The following is a 14,763-nucleotide window of genomic DNA, read 5'->3' as shown; positions in this document are numbered from 1 at the left end:
CCAGCCATCTCATCCTCTGTCGCCCTCAGAAGGTGTGTAAATTATACTTCAATAAAGTTGGCTTTTTAAAACATGATGCCCCTCCCAAGCAGGAGAGGTGTGTGCAGGCTGATTCCAAGGTCTGGGCCAGGGGTGGGGTTGAGACCTAATGCCTGTCATTCCGAGGCCAGAACGTCTGTCAGAGCGACAGCAAACTTGTCCCAGGCTCTCCCTGCCAGTTTCCAGTATTATTACTTCTAAGATCTGCTGATGAAAGACTTTATCTTTTTGGGCTCCAAAATCACTGCAGATGGTGACTGCAGCCATGAAATTAAAAGACACTTGCTTCTTGCAAGAAAAGCTATGACCAACCTAGACAGCATATTAAAAAGCAGAGACATTACTTTGCCAACAAAGGTCTGTCTAGTCAAAGCTATGGTTTTTCCAGTAGTCATGTATGGGTGTGAGAGTTGGACCATAGAGAAAGCTGAGCACTGAAGAATTGATGCTTTTGAACTGTGGTGTTGGAGAAGACTCTTGAGAGTGCCTTGGACTGCAAGGAGATCCAACCAGTCCATCCTAAAAGAAATCAATACTAAATATTCATTGGAAGGACTGATGCTGAAGCTGAAACTCCAATACTTTGGCCACCTGATGTGAAGAACTGACTCATTAGAAAAGACCCTGATGCTGAGAAGGATTGAAGGCAGGAGGAGAAGGGGACGACAGAGGATGAGATGGTTGGATGGTACCACCAACTCAATGGGCATGAGTTTGAGTAAGCTCCAGGAGTTAGTGATGGACAGGGACGCCTGGCATGCTGCAGTCCATGGGGTGTCAGAGTTGGACACGACGCAGTGACTGAACTGAACTGAACTGAAGGTCTGCTGGAATGATGAGAGGAGAGATGGGTCAGGCTCCTGTACTGGGCCCCTCACCTGCCCTCCCTGGACATCAGGCCGCCCTGGGAGGGGCCTCCGTGACTCACCTGGACCTCACCTCAGCTCTGTCTCTGCCCTGAAGCCCTGTGTTAGCGTCCTGGGGATGTCCAAAGTTCCACAAAAAGAAGGACTTAATCTACAGGTATCTAACCTCTCACGGTTGGGGAGATCAGAAGTATAGGATGGGATCGGGGCTGGGTCCTCTGTAGGTCTGAATACAAACCACCTCAGGGCCCTTCCCAGCTGTGGGCAGTGCTTGCAGCCCCTGGGGGGCTTTGTCCTACAGACGCACCACTCCACTCTCTGTCTGACCTTCATATCACCTCTCTGCACCTGAATCCTCTCCTCTTACAGGGGTGTTGATGCGGGGTGGGGTGGGCACCTATCTCACCCTCACGCCAAGATGATCTGAGGCCCTTAACTTGGTTATTAATCTGTAGAGACAGGGGCTTCCCAGATGGCACTAGTGGTAAAGAGCCCGCCTGCCAACGCAGGAGACACGAGAGATGAGGGTTCAATCCCTCGGCCAGAAACATCCCCTGGAGAGGGCATGGCAACCCATCCCAGAGAGTCCTATAGACAGAGGAGGCTGGCGGGCTGCAACCATAGGGCTGCAGTCAGGCACGACTGAAGCAACTTAGCATGCGCGCTGCAGAGACCATGTCCAGATGAGGTCACGTGCTAAGGTTCCGGCAGACCTGAGTTTGGGTGAGACTGTATTCGACTAACTACACCGTGAAACTCTGTCTCCAGCCCAGACCCTTCTCTGGAACCCCAGACATCAGACCCCCACTCAGAACATTCACAAGGATCTCAAGTAGTTCCTGTCTAAAATCAAACTGTTTGCCTTCCATAAAGTTGCTCATCCACAAGCTCATTTCAGCACCAGGCAACCAAATCCCTTCAACCCCTGTGGTTCAGGCCATAGACCTTGGTTCAGTTCAGTTCAGTCACTCAGTCGTGCTCATCTCTTTGCGACCCCACGGACTGCAGCACGCCAGGCCTCCCTGTCCATCGCCAACTCCAGGAGCTTGCTCAAACTCATGTCCATCGAGTGGGTGATGCCATCCAACCATCTCATCCTCACCCATGGAATCCTCCAGGCAAGAATACTGGAGTGGGTTGCCATTTCCTTGTCCAGAGGCTCTTCCTGACCCAGGGAGCGAACCCAGGTCTCCTGCATTGCAGGTGGATTCTTTACCATCTGAGCTTCGGGAAAGTCACAGACCTTGGAGGCGCCCCAATTCTCTCTCGCTCCCCAACAAGCACATCAGCGAATCCCCTTGGCTCTGTCCTCGGGATTAACCTGAACCCTGTATCCCGAATCCCACGGCCTGACTCCTTCCCTGCCAACCACCGATCACCAGGACCTCCACTCGCATCTTCCAGGTGGCCCTGCCCCACTCCTGTCTCCACTCGGCAGGCCCAGTGGGACTTTCACGACTGTTCAAGTCAGGTCTGGATTCTGTTCGAAACCCTCCAGGGCGCCCCCGGCCCCAGCCTGCATCCTGACCGGGACCTACAGGGCTCACCCGGGACCCTACCCCCGCCTTCCCCTCCAGGCTTTACCTCTCTGCATTGTTAACACCCAGGACCCTGACATCCGGCCTTTTCCTGGAGTTTGCTCAGCACATTCCTCAGCCTTTGTCCTCGGACTTCTCTGCAAGGATGTGCCCTCCCCAGACAACTTGGGGCGGGCGCTCTCCGCTGAGGTGCCCACCCCAGGGAGAGACCACCTGCCTCCCTGACCACCCACAGGGCTCTCGCCAGGGCTCCAGCCCTGCTTCCTCTCCCCATGGGCCGCATTTCCTGTCTACGACCACCAGCGTGCTGGCCCCGCAGAGACGGAGCTGCTGTTTGGCTCCCATGAACGCCTCCCCAGCGGGCAGGTGCTCCAGAAAGGCCTACGGGCCTGCCGAGTGAACGAGCGAGGGAAGTAGTGACGGGCGTGGAAAATCTGAGGAGTGTGGGCTTCCAAAGCTTATCTCCTCAGGCATCCATCTTCAGACCTGATCATCATCCGCCTCTCACCGCTGCACAGACGGGGGGACTCACCGCAATCTGGGGCGTGACGACCTTGTGATTTGTCATCTCTAAAGGGGAAGAGGTTTCTACTTGAAAGAGAAATAAAAGCAGGCAGCCTTTATGTGGGACACTCACCCGAAGCACACAGGGCCCGGCCACTTCCCTCAGGCCTTCTCCATCTGGACCCTTCGCCCACCACCCTGCCGGAGGGGATGCCAAAGCATCCTGCCGGATGGAGCTCCTTGCTCCGCCGGGACACACGGATGCTCTGGCCAGCGGACAAACACCCCTCGAGGGAATGTTTGGAACCTCACACTGGGCTATGCTGAAGATGCATTTGTATTTATTCCTGGCTGCGCTGGGCCTCCGCGGCAGCCTGGAGCTTTCTCTGGCTGCAGTGAGCAGGCGCTCCCGGCTAACGGCCGCGTGCGGGCTTCTCATCGCTGGTTTCTCTCCTCGCAGAGCGTGGGCTCCAGGCACGTGGCCTTCAGCAGGTGCGGCTCCTGGAGTAGTTGTGGCTCACAGACTAGCTCTTCCCAGACCGGGGATTGAACCTGTGTTTCCTACCTTCGCAGGTGAATTCTTTCCCACTGGGCCACCAGGGAAGCCCAGGCTACATGACCCATGCTTTTGCATTGCCTTTTAAGCCTGAATTTTTCCCCTGGTCAAACTATCAAAGACTACAAGCCTAGGACGTGAGAGAAGGTAAAGGACCAGTGGGACCCTGGAGGATGGGACTGCAGTGAGCGGGGCCACTGGGGGCAGGGACGCCAGGACACAGGCTTTTTATTTTTTACTGAAGGATAATCATTTTACAGAATTTTGCTGTTTTCTGTCAAACCTCAACACGAATCAGCCATAGGTATACATATATTTCCTCCCTTTTGAACCTCCCTCCCATCTGCCCAGACGAGAATGTAATAGAGCTTACTAGACCGTGGATTTAGACCAGTATCTGAAGCTGGGCTCAGCTGGGAGCCCTGTGTAAGTCACGTCATCTCCCTGAGTGTGTGACGGAGGGCGGGGCAGCCGCCTTGCTGGGGAGCATTTGACAAGTGGTGCATTTTATCAAGGGAAGGGCTCAGGGGAGGAGGGACAGGTAGGTGATGCCCAGGCTATCATAAGAGATGGATGGCAGGTCTAGTCTTCTGCTGGTCCAACCTGTCCCGGGACTGAAAACCTCCCACTGAGCCCCCGAACCTCAGCCCCTGGCCGGCCGACCACGCCTCCTGGGAACCCCGCTGGTAGAAGGTTCGGAGGAAGACGACTCAGCCAGGTGTGAGGGCTGCAGAGATGTCTGTCCCTGCTTTACATACAGGAACCCCCAAGGTGGAGGAAGTGGGCTTGGAGGACCAGAAAAGAAGGGAAAAACAAAACAGCCACAGAGGCGGGGCGGCCGCTCCCCTTCCTGTCACCTGGAGGAAACAAAGGCTAATTCAGGAGGCGCCGGAGCTTCCACGCTTCTGATTCCTTTATTGCGTGGTGCTCAGTTGTGTCCGACTCCTTGTGACCCTGTGGACGGCAGCACGCCAGGCCTCCCTGTCCATCACCGTCTCCCGGAGCGTGCGTCCCGGGAGAGGAAGGAAGACCCTCCCCTGCCAGTCCCAACCCCGCTCCCACCCGAGGTCCAGGTGGGGGACCCGCCCCGCCGTCCTGTCCGAGCGGCTCCCCCCTCAGCAGCACAGCTGCAACGCTGTCCTCCTCCTGAGGACTGGGAGGCCAGTCCTGCTTCTTGCTGATTTGACCCATCTCTGATGGCAGCTCCATCCTCCTCTTCACCTCCAGACCAAAGCCACGGCCGACTCAGGAACCCTGGCCCCAGGGAACACACCGCACATGAGCCCGGCCACCCCGGGTCCCGGGGAGACCCCGCTGACCTGTGACCTCTGCCCACAGCGGGAAGGCAGGGCTCATGTGACTCAGCGCCTCCTATTCTGAGCCCCAGGGAGCCCCACGCCGAGAGGCTGGCCCACAATTTCTGTGGCCCCCAAGTTCCTGGAGTGGGAGGTCCAGGCATTTACCGAGGACGCCCCGCTGTCCCCAGGGTTCTGATTTCTGCTCACTGACCGCTGCAAGAACACAGCTCCTCGCGGGAAGGAGGGGGCTTTGTGGAATTCGCCCCAGCTACAGTCTCTCAGCAGCGAGGACCTCCACTTACCCGATTGAATCTGGCCCACCCGCCTCGGCTCCGTGACTGAGGACGCGGCACCTCCTCCCCCGAGGGTCGCCTCCGTGGGCTGCAGGGGGTGTGGGTCGGGAGGGGCCCCGTGAAATGGGCAGCCGCGCCTCGGGCGGTCTGCAGCGCCCGCAGCACCAGGCCCTTAGGGACGGTGCCCAGGAAGCTCCATCCTCAACGCTCCCAAGTGCTGCTGGTATCTGTGAACCCAGATCCGCTGAACTAAACAACAAGCTTGTTTCCCCTTCAAAATTTAAGCTTCAGATTAGCCCGTGTGTCCTATGCTTCTTCACGTACAACAATGGTCCCTGATATTAGCAACTAACCTGAACTAATTAATCTGAGCTGACCAATCTGAAATTGCTTCTTTAAACTTTTTTTAATTCCAAAATATTGTCTTAGAAGTTTATGATATGTCTAGGTGGATTTTTTCCTTCAGTTTTGGAGTTTACTTTTGTATTTACACTGTTGGGAGTTCCCTGAACTTGGTGGACCTGGAGTTTATCTTGCCCTATTTTTGGAAAATTCTTAGCCACTATCTGTTTAGATACTTGAGAGTTCCTTGGACAGCAAGATCAAACCGGTCACTCTTAAAGGAAATCAACCCTGAATATTCATTGGAAGGACTGAAGCTGAAGCTGTAATACTTGGGCCACCTGATGCGAAGAGCTGACTCATTGGGAAAGACCCTGATGCTGGGAGAGATTGAAGGCAGGGGGAGGAGGGGACGGCAGAGGATGAGATGGCTGGATGGCACCACCGACTCGATGGACATGAGTCTGAGCAGACTCCAGGAGACGGTGATGGACAGGGAGGCCTGGAGTGCTGCGGTCCACGGGGTCGCAAAGAATCGGACGAGACAGCGGTGCACAACGATGACAGTCTGTTCAGACGTTTCTTCTGCTCTTTCTTTCACTTTTATTCTAGGAATCCAATGGAACGTGTTAGATTATATGATGTTGTCCCAAGGATCTTAGGTTCTGTGTTATGGCTTTTTTCAGCCTTTTATTCTTTTTTTGTGTATCATTTTTTATGATTTCTGATCTACCTGCAAGTTCATTAGCTTTCCTCAGCCGAGACTAGTCTACTGATAAGCCCGCTAAAGGAACCCTTTCATGTCATTACCATGGTCATTTTCAAGTCCCGACCTTGGCCTTCCAACGTCTGGGTCGTTACTAGTTCTGGTCCTGCTGATCGCTTTATCTGCTGGCAATCATTTGGTTTTGTTTTGCTTTGCTTGTTAAAGTATCAGCTTTGGATTGGCTGCTGAAAATTATACATAAAGAAATAGTAGAGACCACAGTAAGTAGCTTTTATGTTCATAAAACAATCATTTAACATGTGCTTCCAGGAGCAAGGAGGTCGTCTGTCTAATCGGGGCTTGAGCTGGGTTTCAGGGTGTCTGTCTTCAGGCGTGACTTTCGGTGCCCCACAGTGGGCAAAGTGCTGCTGGGCTCTTCTCCGTGCTCCTGCCCATCTCCTCGTTCCAAAGTTTCTCCTGCAGAAACAGGCAGCTGCTGTTGCTGCCCCGTGCTCAGCTCCTGGCGGTGGAATGAGGGATTCTCTGCTGCCCCGAGGCTCGCGTCAGCCTATGAATCTGGGCTTTTACGCAAGGTTTTCAAAGCACTCCTGCCCCTCTTCCCACGGAAGCCCCGCTCTGCCTCGTGGCTGGGGTTTGTCCCGGGTGGGAGACGGTCTCCTGTTCTGTCCCGAGCTGCAGTGGGTCATTGTTTGTCCTTGGTTGAGAGGCTGGACTGCTCTTCTGTCCGTAGCCTAAGGCTTTTACTAACTGGCAGGAAAGGGTAACGGGGAGGAGAAAGAGCTGTGTCTGCCTCCCAGAGCCCGAGGGCCCCATGGAGGACCATCCACAGAGGAGCTCGCCCCAGAGTCCTGCCCCTAGACACCCCTGCCATCTCCTGGGGAGGCTGCAGAGAAGAGCCCCTGGCGAGGGTGCTACGGAACCTGCCTATGTCCCAGGCCCCGCCGTTTGCACTTGACCCCCAGCCCATCCTTGGCCTTCAGCTTCCTTACCGCCAGCCTCTCTTCGCCATCCCCAGCCCACCCTTGGCCTTTGGCTTCCTTACCGCCAGCCTCTCTTCGCCATGGTCTGGCAGCCGCCTCTCCCCTCCTCTGCCAAGTCTGGTGTGGTTCGTGCCAGCTCACCCCGCCCAACGGGCTCTCCTCTCTGTAGGGCTCAGCTGCAGAGCTGTCCTGCACATGGAGCTCTTCGACAGCTTGAGAAGTGCTGTGACTTTATAAACGACCTGGGGTCTCCTTGCTGCTCCGGTGGGAATGAGCCCCTCCTGAGGCTTCCTGTGTCGTGAGAGGAAGTGGATTCTAACAGCTGGCATTTACTATAGCACACCGTGTTGACTCCAGAGGCTGGGACACACACATTCAGCCACTTCACATGTGAAGAACAGGTCCAATCCCCCCACTTAGGGCTCCAGGCAAAATGCAGAACAGCCCTAACCAGACTGAGGCAGCAACGCACCAGCATCAAAGCCCAGTGGAGCTGGGGGCACCTAGAGTCACCTGACGAGAGTGAGCAGAGGCTGGGGTCCAGACGGGCAGAAGGTGAGACTGGGGACTGACTCTCCAGGGCAGGGCCGAAGGCATGGAAAAAAGCCGAGAGAGCAGATGGAGACGTAGGTATATACGCCACTCCATGACGTGAATACACAAACACCACTCCATGATGTGAACACACAGACACACACAGACACACACACAGACACACACACACACACACACACACACACACTGTGCTTATGCTCAGCTGGGCAATCGTGTCTGACTCTCTGACCCCATGGACTGTAGCCCGCCAGGCTCCTCTGGTCCGTGGGATTCTCCAGGCCAGAACCTAGAATGGGTTGCCCTTCCCTCCTCCAGGGGATCTTCCCAACCCAGGAATTGAATCCACGTCTCCTGTACTGGCAGGTGCATTCTTTACCACTGCGCCACCCGGGAAGCCCCTGTATATACACATAAGTATGTATGTATATTATGCACATACATGCAATGGAATGCTATTTGGCCATAAAAAAAGACAGAAATTTTGCCATTTGCAGCAGTATGAATGCACTTGGAGGGTATTATGCTGGGGAAATAGGTGAAACAGAGAAAGACAAATTTTAATACCGTATGATATCATTATATGTGGAATCTAAAAAAACTACAACAAACTAATGAATATTTATTTTAAAAAGAAGCAGATCCACAGCTACAGAGAACAAACCAATGACTGCCAGTGGGAAGAGGGGAACAGGGAGGCGCAAAGTAGGAGCAGGGGATCAAGACATCTAAAAATACTTGCATAAAGCGGGAAAACAAAACAGAGAGCAACACCCCAGAGCAGACAGTTAGAGGAAGGGCGCGTCCTCAGGCTGGACTCCCTCTCACTGCTGCTGCAGGCGGGCACAGCCCCTGGCCTTACTCAGGCCGGACCCTGAGCCAGGATGGAGCCAGGACGGCAGTGCAGGAGGCTCCAGACGCGCCCCGGCAGCAGAGACGAGGGCATCTCATGTGGGTGTCTCGGGCCATCTCTGTCCCACGAGCAGTCCTGGCTGCGTCTTAAGTGATCAAAGCGAGGAAGAAAGCGGGCCATTTCCCCTCCCGCCAGAAGATCCACGCTCAAGGCTCGTGAAGCAGTCTGCATCAAGTAGCTGTGTAACAGCCCGTTCTTAACTGAGAGTCCAGAAGACCAGCGTTTCTCATTCTGAACGTCCAGCGCCTCTCAGCCTCTAGTGAGCACGTAAATCCCCTCAAGTCTTGCGAGGCACAGACACAGGTGCAATGGCCCCGCGTGGGCCCGAGAGTCAGCACTCCTGACGCGGCGCTGACGGCGTACAGGGACCACTTGTTGGGCAACGTTCCGGAACACGGACCAGGAGCTGATCCGGACCCCCTGGGCACGCCGGGAGGGGCGGCAGCCCACAGCTCTCACCACGCATTAAGCTCTGGCAGGGGCAGGAGGGCATAATTAGAAACCCCACAGGTTGACTGAGATGATGTCTCAACGTGAGGACCTGAAACTGAGCCTTTTGAGAAGGGGCTCGCTGTCACGGCTGGGACTTCCCCGGGTTTCCAGGACAGCAGGAACGCGCTGCAAAGAGCTCTGAGGGCAGCTCCATCAGGCATTTATCAAGCACCCATTCCAGAGCCAGACACCAAGCTAAGCACTTTTAGCTACGTTACTACCCCAGGATTCATTATTTACTTACTTCTCTGCACCAGTGCAACCTGAACAAGTGAATGAATTACCATAAGCCTGGGGCACAATTCAAACCCACTGTTCATTATTCAAACCCACTCCTCCAAGCCAGGCTTCAACAGATGTGAACCAAGAACTTCCAGACGTTCAAGCTGGATTTAGAAAAGGCAGAGGAACCAGAGGTCAAATGGCCAACATCTGATGGATCATCAGAAAAGTAAGAAAATTCCAGAAAAACATCTGTTTCAGCTTCATTGACTACCCTAAAACCTTTGACTGTATGGATCGCAACAGACTGCGGAAAATTCTTAAAGAGATGGGAATACCAGACCACCTTGCCTGTCTCCTGAGAAACCTGTATGCAGGTCAAGAAGCAACACTTAGAACCGGACATGGAACAACAGACTGGTTCAAGATTGGGAAAGGAGTACATCAAGGATGTACATTATCACCCTGCTTATTTAACTTATATGCAGAGTACATCATGTGAAATGCTGGGCTGGATGAAGCACAAGCTGGGATTAAGATTGCCAGGATAAATATCAATAACCTCAGATATGCAGATGAAACCATCCTTATGGCAGAAAGTGAAGAGGAACTAAAGAGTCTCTTGATGAAGATGAGAGTGAAAAAGCTGGCTTAAAACTCAACTTTCAAAAAACAAAGATCATGGCATCCAGTCCCATCACTTCATGGCATGTGGAAGGGAAACAATGGAATCAGTGAAAGACTTTATTTTCCTGGGCTCCAAAATCACTGCAGACGGTGACTGCAGCCATGAAATCAAAAGACGCTTGCTCCCTGGAAGAAAAGCTATGACCAACCTAGACAGCATATTGAAAGACAGAGACATTACTTTGCCAAAAATGGTCCATCTAGTCAAAGCTCTGGTTTTTCCAGTAGTCAGGTGTGGATGTGAGAGTTAGACCATAAAGAAAGCTGAGTGCCAAAGAATTGATACTTTTGAACTGTAGTGTTGGAGAAGACTCTTGAGAGTGCCTTGGACTGCAAGGAGATCCAACCAGTCCATCCTAAAAGAGATCAGTCCTGAATATTCACTGGAAGAATTGATGCTAAAATTGAAGCTCCAATACTCTGGCCACCTGATGTGAAGAGCTGACTCATTAGAAAAGATCCTGATTCTGGGAAAGATTGAGGCCAGGAGAAGAAGGGGATGGCAGAAGATGAGATGGTTGGATGGCATCACCAACTCAATGGACATGAGTTTGAGCAAGCTCCGGGAGACAGTGAAGGACAGGGAGGCCTGGCGTGCTGCGGTCCATGGGATCACAATCGGATACAACTGAGTGACTGAACAACAACTATTCATAAACCTCAGTCTGCTTTGTCTGCGCACATAATCCTTCCCCTAACCCCTGGAACCTACCCTGCCAGCAGTAGGCATGTCCTCATCACCCGTTACTCACGATGCCCAAGTGTTTCTGCTGCGTGCACGCCTCTGTTACGTGACATCTCACCAGGGGACACAGTTTATGCTAAAACCGACATAACATACGCTGCTACCAGTGAGGTCTCCCGGGTTCCCACTTACTTGAAGACGTGCACACAGGGGACACGTGATGTATTTAAGGACGATCTTAAGAAAGACCAGCTCCCCAACAGAACTCATGAGGTCTCACTTAGTCATAAGTCTCTCAGCATGAAAAGGTGAAGTGAAAGTCACTCAGTTGTGTTCGACTCTTTGCAACCCCAACGATTATATGGTCCATGGAGTTCTCCAGGCCAGAATACTGGAGTGGGTAGCCTTTCCCTTCTCCAGTGAATCTTCGCAACCTAGGAATTGAACTGGGGTCTCCTGTATTGCCGGTAGGTTCTACACCAACTCAGCTGTCAGGGAAGCCCGATAAACATGAAAGTTGGCACCAAAAAACGTTCCTGCTGATGCTTTAAATGGGGATGTGGTTCACATGAACCTGATGTCTTTTCCTTAGAAATTTTGTTATCAGAACTCCAGTGACAAAAATTACCTATTAAACACTTAACTTCTACTGTTGTTCAGCCGCGTCCAACTCTCTGCGACCCCGTGGACCGCAGAACGCCCGGCTTCTCACTTAACTTCTACTGTTGCTCAGCCACATCCAACTCTCTGTGACCCCGTGGACCGCAGAACACCCGGCTTCTCACTTAACTTCTACTGTTGCTCAGCCACATCCAACTCTCTGCGACCCCGTGGACCGCAGCACGCCCGGCTTCTCACTTAACTTCTATTGTTGTTCAGCCCGGCTCCCGTCCTTCACTGCCTCCCGGAGCTCAAACTCGTGTCCATCGAGTCGGTGATGCCATCCAACCATCTCATCCTCTGTCGTCCCCTTTTCTTCTTGCCCTCAATCTTTCCCAGCATCAGGGTCTTTCCCAATGAGTCAGCTCTTCACATCAGGTGGCTGAAGTACTGGGTGAATATAATGTAATAATATTATACTCATCTATTTCTATTGCTGTCCAACTCTGTCTAACATCCATCCATCTCTTGCTGCTTTATTGACTATGCCAAAGCCCCTGACTGTGTGCATCACAATAAACTGTGGAAAATTCTTCAAGAGATGGGAATACCAGACCACCTGACTTGCCTCTTGAGAAATCTGTATGCAGGTCAGGAAGCAACAGTGAGAACTGGACATGGAACAGCAGACTGGTTCCAAATAGGGAAAGGAGTACATCAAGGCTGTATATTGTCACCCTGCTTATTTAACTCATATGCAGAGTACATCATGAGAAACGCTGGCCTGGAAGAAGCACAAGCTGGAATCAAGATTGCCAGGAGAAACATCAATAACTCAGATATGCAGATGACACCACCTTTATGGCAGAAAGTGAAGAACTAAAGAGCCTCTTGATGAAAGTGAAAGAGCAGAGTGAAAAAGTTGGCTTAAAGCTCAACATTCAGAAAACTAAGATCATGGCATCTGGTCCCATCACTTCATGGCAAATAGATGGGGAAACAGTGGAAACAGTGTCAGACTTTATTTTGGGGAGCTCCAAAATCACTGCAGATGGTGACTGAAGCCATGAAATTAAAAGATGCTTGTTCCTTGGAAGAAAAGTTATGACCAACCTAGACAGCATATTAAAAAGCAGAGATATTCCTTTGCCAACAAAGGTCCGTCTAGTCAAGGCTATGGTTTTTCCAGTGGTCATGTATGGATGTGAGAGTTGGACCATAAAGAAAGATGAGCACTGAAGAATTGATACTTTTGAACTATGGTGTTGGAGAAGACTCTTGAGAGTCCCTTGGACTGCAAGGAGATCCAACCAGTCCATCCTAAAGGAAATCAGCCCTGAATATTCATTGGAAGGACTGATGTTGAAGCTGAAACTCCAATACTCTGGCTACCTGATGCAAAGAAGTGACTCATTTGAAAAGACCCTGATGCTGGGAAAGATTGAAGGCGGGAGGAGAAGGGGACGACAGAGGATGAGATGGTTGGATGGCATCACTGACTTGATGGACGTGAGTTTGGGTAAATTCCGGGAGTTGGTGATGGACATGGAGGCCTGGCGTGCTGCAGTCCATGGGGTCGCAAAGAGTAGGACACGACTGAGCAACTGAACTGATATAATAATATAATAATTTCTATTAGGAGCAATGATATGCAGGTTTTCCTTTTAGATAAAACCACAGGCTCTGAGTCTATAGGGTGTCAAATCCATCTTTATCTGACCATGAGTTCCTAGAGAAAGCTGTTCCTATAAATCACTTGAGATTCAACTCTGAAACAGTAGGTCTTATCAGCAGTTTTCCTCTGGGAAAGGGAGAGCACCACGTTCCCTCCCCCACAGGGCATTGTGGCTGGGTGGGCAGCGTCCTTCAACGGGTCAGACAGGACTGGCTGCTCGGACGCTCTGCTCGGGCTCACGGCAGCTCACGTGGCCAGAGCAGATGCCAAGTCTCCACCAACCTGGTGTCAGGGCAAGCCTTGCCTCAGTTAGTGCGCAGAAGCTGGAGATCCGTGGCACTTCTGGGCAAGACTTTTAAGGTCTGGTGTGCAGCTTCTCCAAACTGGGGGGAGGCGGTCAGCTCCCTCCCTGAGCAGGGGTGCTGTGGGGCAGGCCTGGGACAGACACGGGTCTGGGAGAAACAAGAAACACAGCAGAATCTTGCCTACCCTGCATGATCCGGCTGGTTGACCACAGTGACAGGTTTCAAAAACTTGAAAGGCAAGCAAAGATTTCCCTAAAGAGAAGCGGTATGAACTTTTACCTTCTTAGAACCGTTCTTCAAGGGGTGTGTTTCGATGGCGCTAAAAACAGGGCCGTTTCAGTCCTCTTGCCTTTGAAGAGAGTGGGCTCCACTTCTCAGAGCGTGTGGGAGGTTGCCCTCTCACTTTCGGGCCTCACCTCTGGGTGCCGACCTCTGCACCAGCAGTGTGCTGAAAACACTTCGCATGGGTCCTCCGCTGGGATCCGCACACACCTGGGAGGCGGGAAAGTCACAAAGGAGGACAGACAGGAGCCCCACGCTTACGCAGCCAGGAAGCGGTGGAATGAGATCGGACCCCACGCTTACCCGGCCAGGAAGCGGTGGAACGAGATCGGACCCCACGCTTACCCGGCCAGGAAGCGATGGAACGAGATCGGACCCCACGCTTACCCGGCCAGGAAGATCGGACCCCAGGACTCCTGTATGCGCTTAATAAACAGAGTCTTCGCAGCATAAAGCCCTAACTCCAGCCCCACACCCTGTGTCTGGAAGATGCACTGCCCAGAGCTGCTGGCTTCACGGCGGCAAGCCCAGAGACCTCCGTTACCATCCACACACGCTGCTCGGGGACACTGAGCCCAGGAAACAGAGGTGAGGAGGAAGACGATGGTTAGTATTGAGACCCTAACCGGGCGCTGCCTGCCGCTTTCCCACTTAGCATTCCCAACCTTTCTGCCAGCGAGGTGCTGCCCTGATTTTACAGATGCACAGACTGAGGCTCGGGGGGAGATTAATCTTGGCCCTAATACATGCCGTGCATATGAGGATTAGATTTCAGCTCAAACGTGCCCTTCAAGTGACCCAGGCTCTTCCCCTGTGCGACCGTACCAAGAGGTCTCAGAATGGGACTACAGGTAAGGCAAGCCTTTCTGGGGTTGCTGGAAAGATCCGGAGCCTGGCCAGCTGTCCACGAGGATCACGGCGGGGGGAGACTAGGGAGGAGAATCGCTGGAGAGAGCTGGAAGGAAGCCGCCTGCTTTGTCTCTCTGCCCAAGGCCAGGCCCAGGCCAGAGCAAAGCTGCTTTGTCTCCTTCTCAGATCTGACTGAAGTCAGAGTGTTCAGGTATTTTTAAGGAGAAATTAGAAATGTAACTGCTTTTCTGGATAAACTGGTGAAGTTTTATTTGCCCAGGTGGCTCAGTGGTAAAGAATCTGCCTGCCAATGTAGGAGATGCAGGTTCCACCCCTGGGTTGGCAAGATCCCCTGGAG

Source organism: Bos javanicus, chromosome 9, assembly GCF_032452875.1.
Source record: "Bos javanicus breed banteng chromosome 9, ARS-OSU_banteng_1.0, whole genome shotgun sequence".
In the NCBI taxonomy this organism is placed as follows: Eukaryota; Metazoa; Chordata; class Mammalia; order Artiodactyla; family Bovidae; genus Bos; species Bos javanicus.
The sequence above is the reverse complement of the archived record's forward strand: the minus strand, read 5'-3'. Positions refer to the sequence as shown.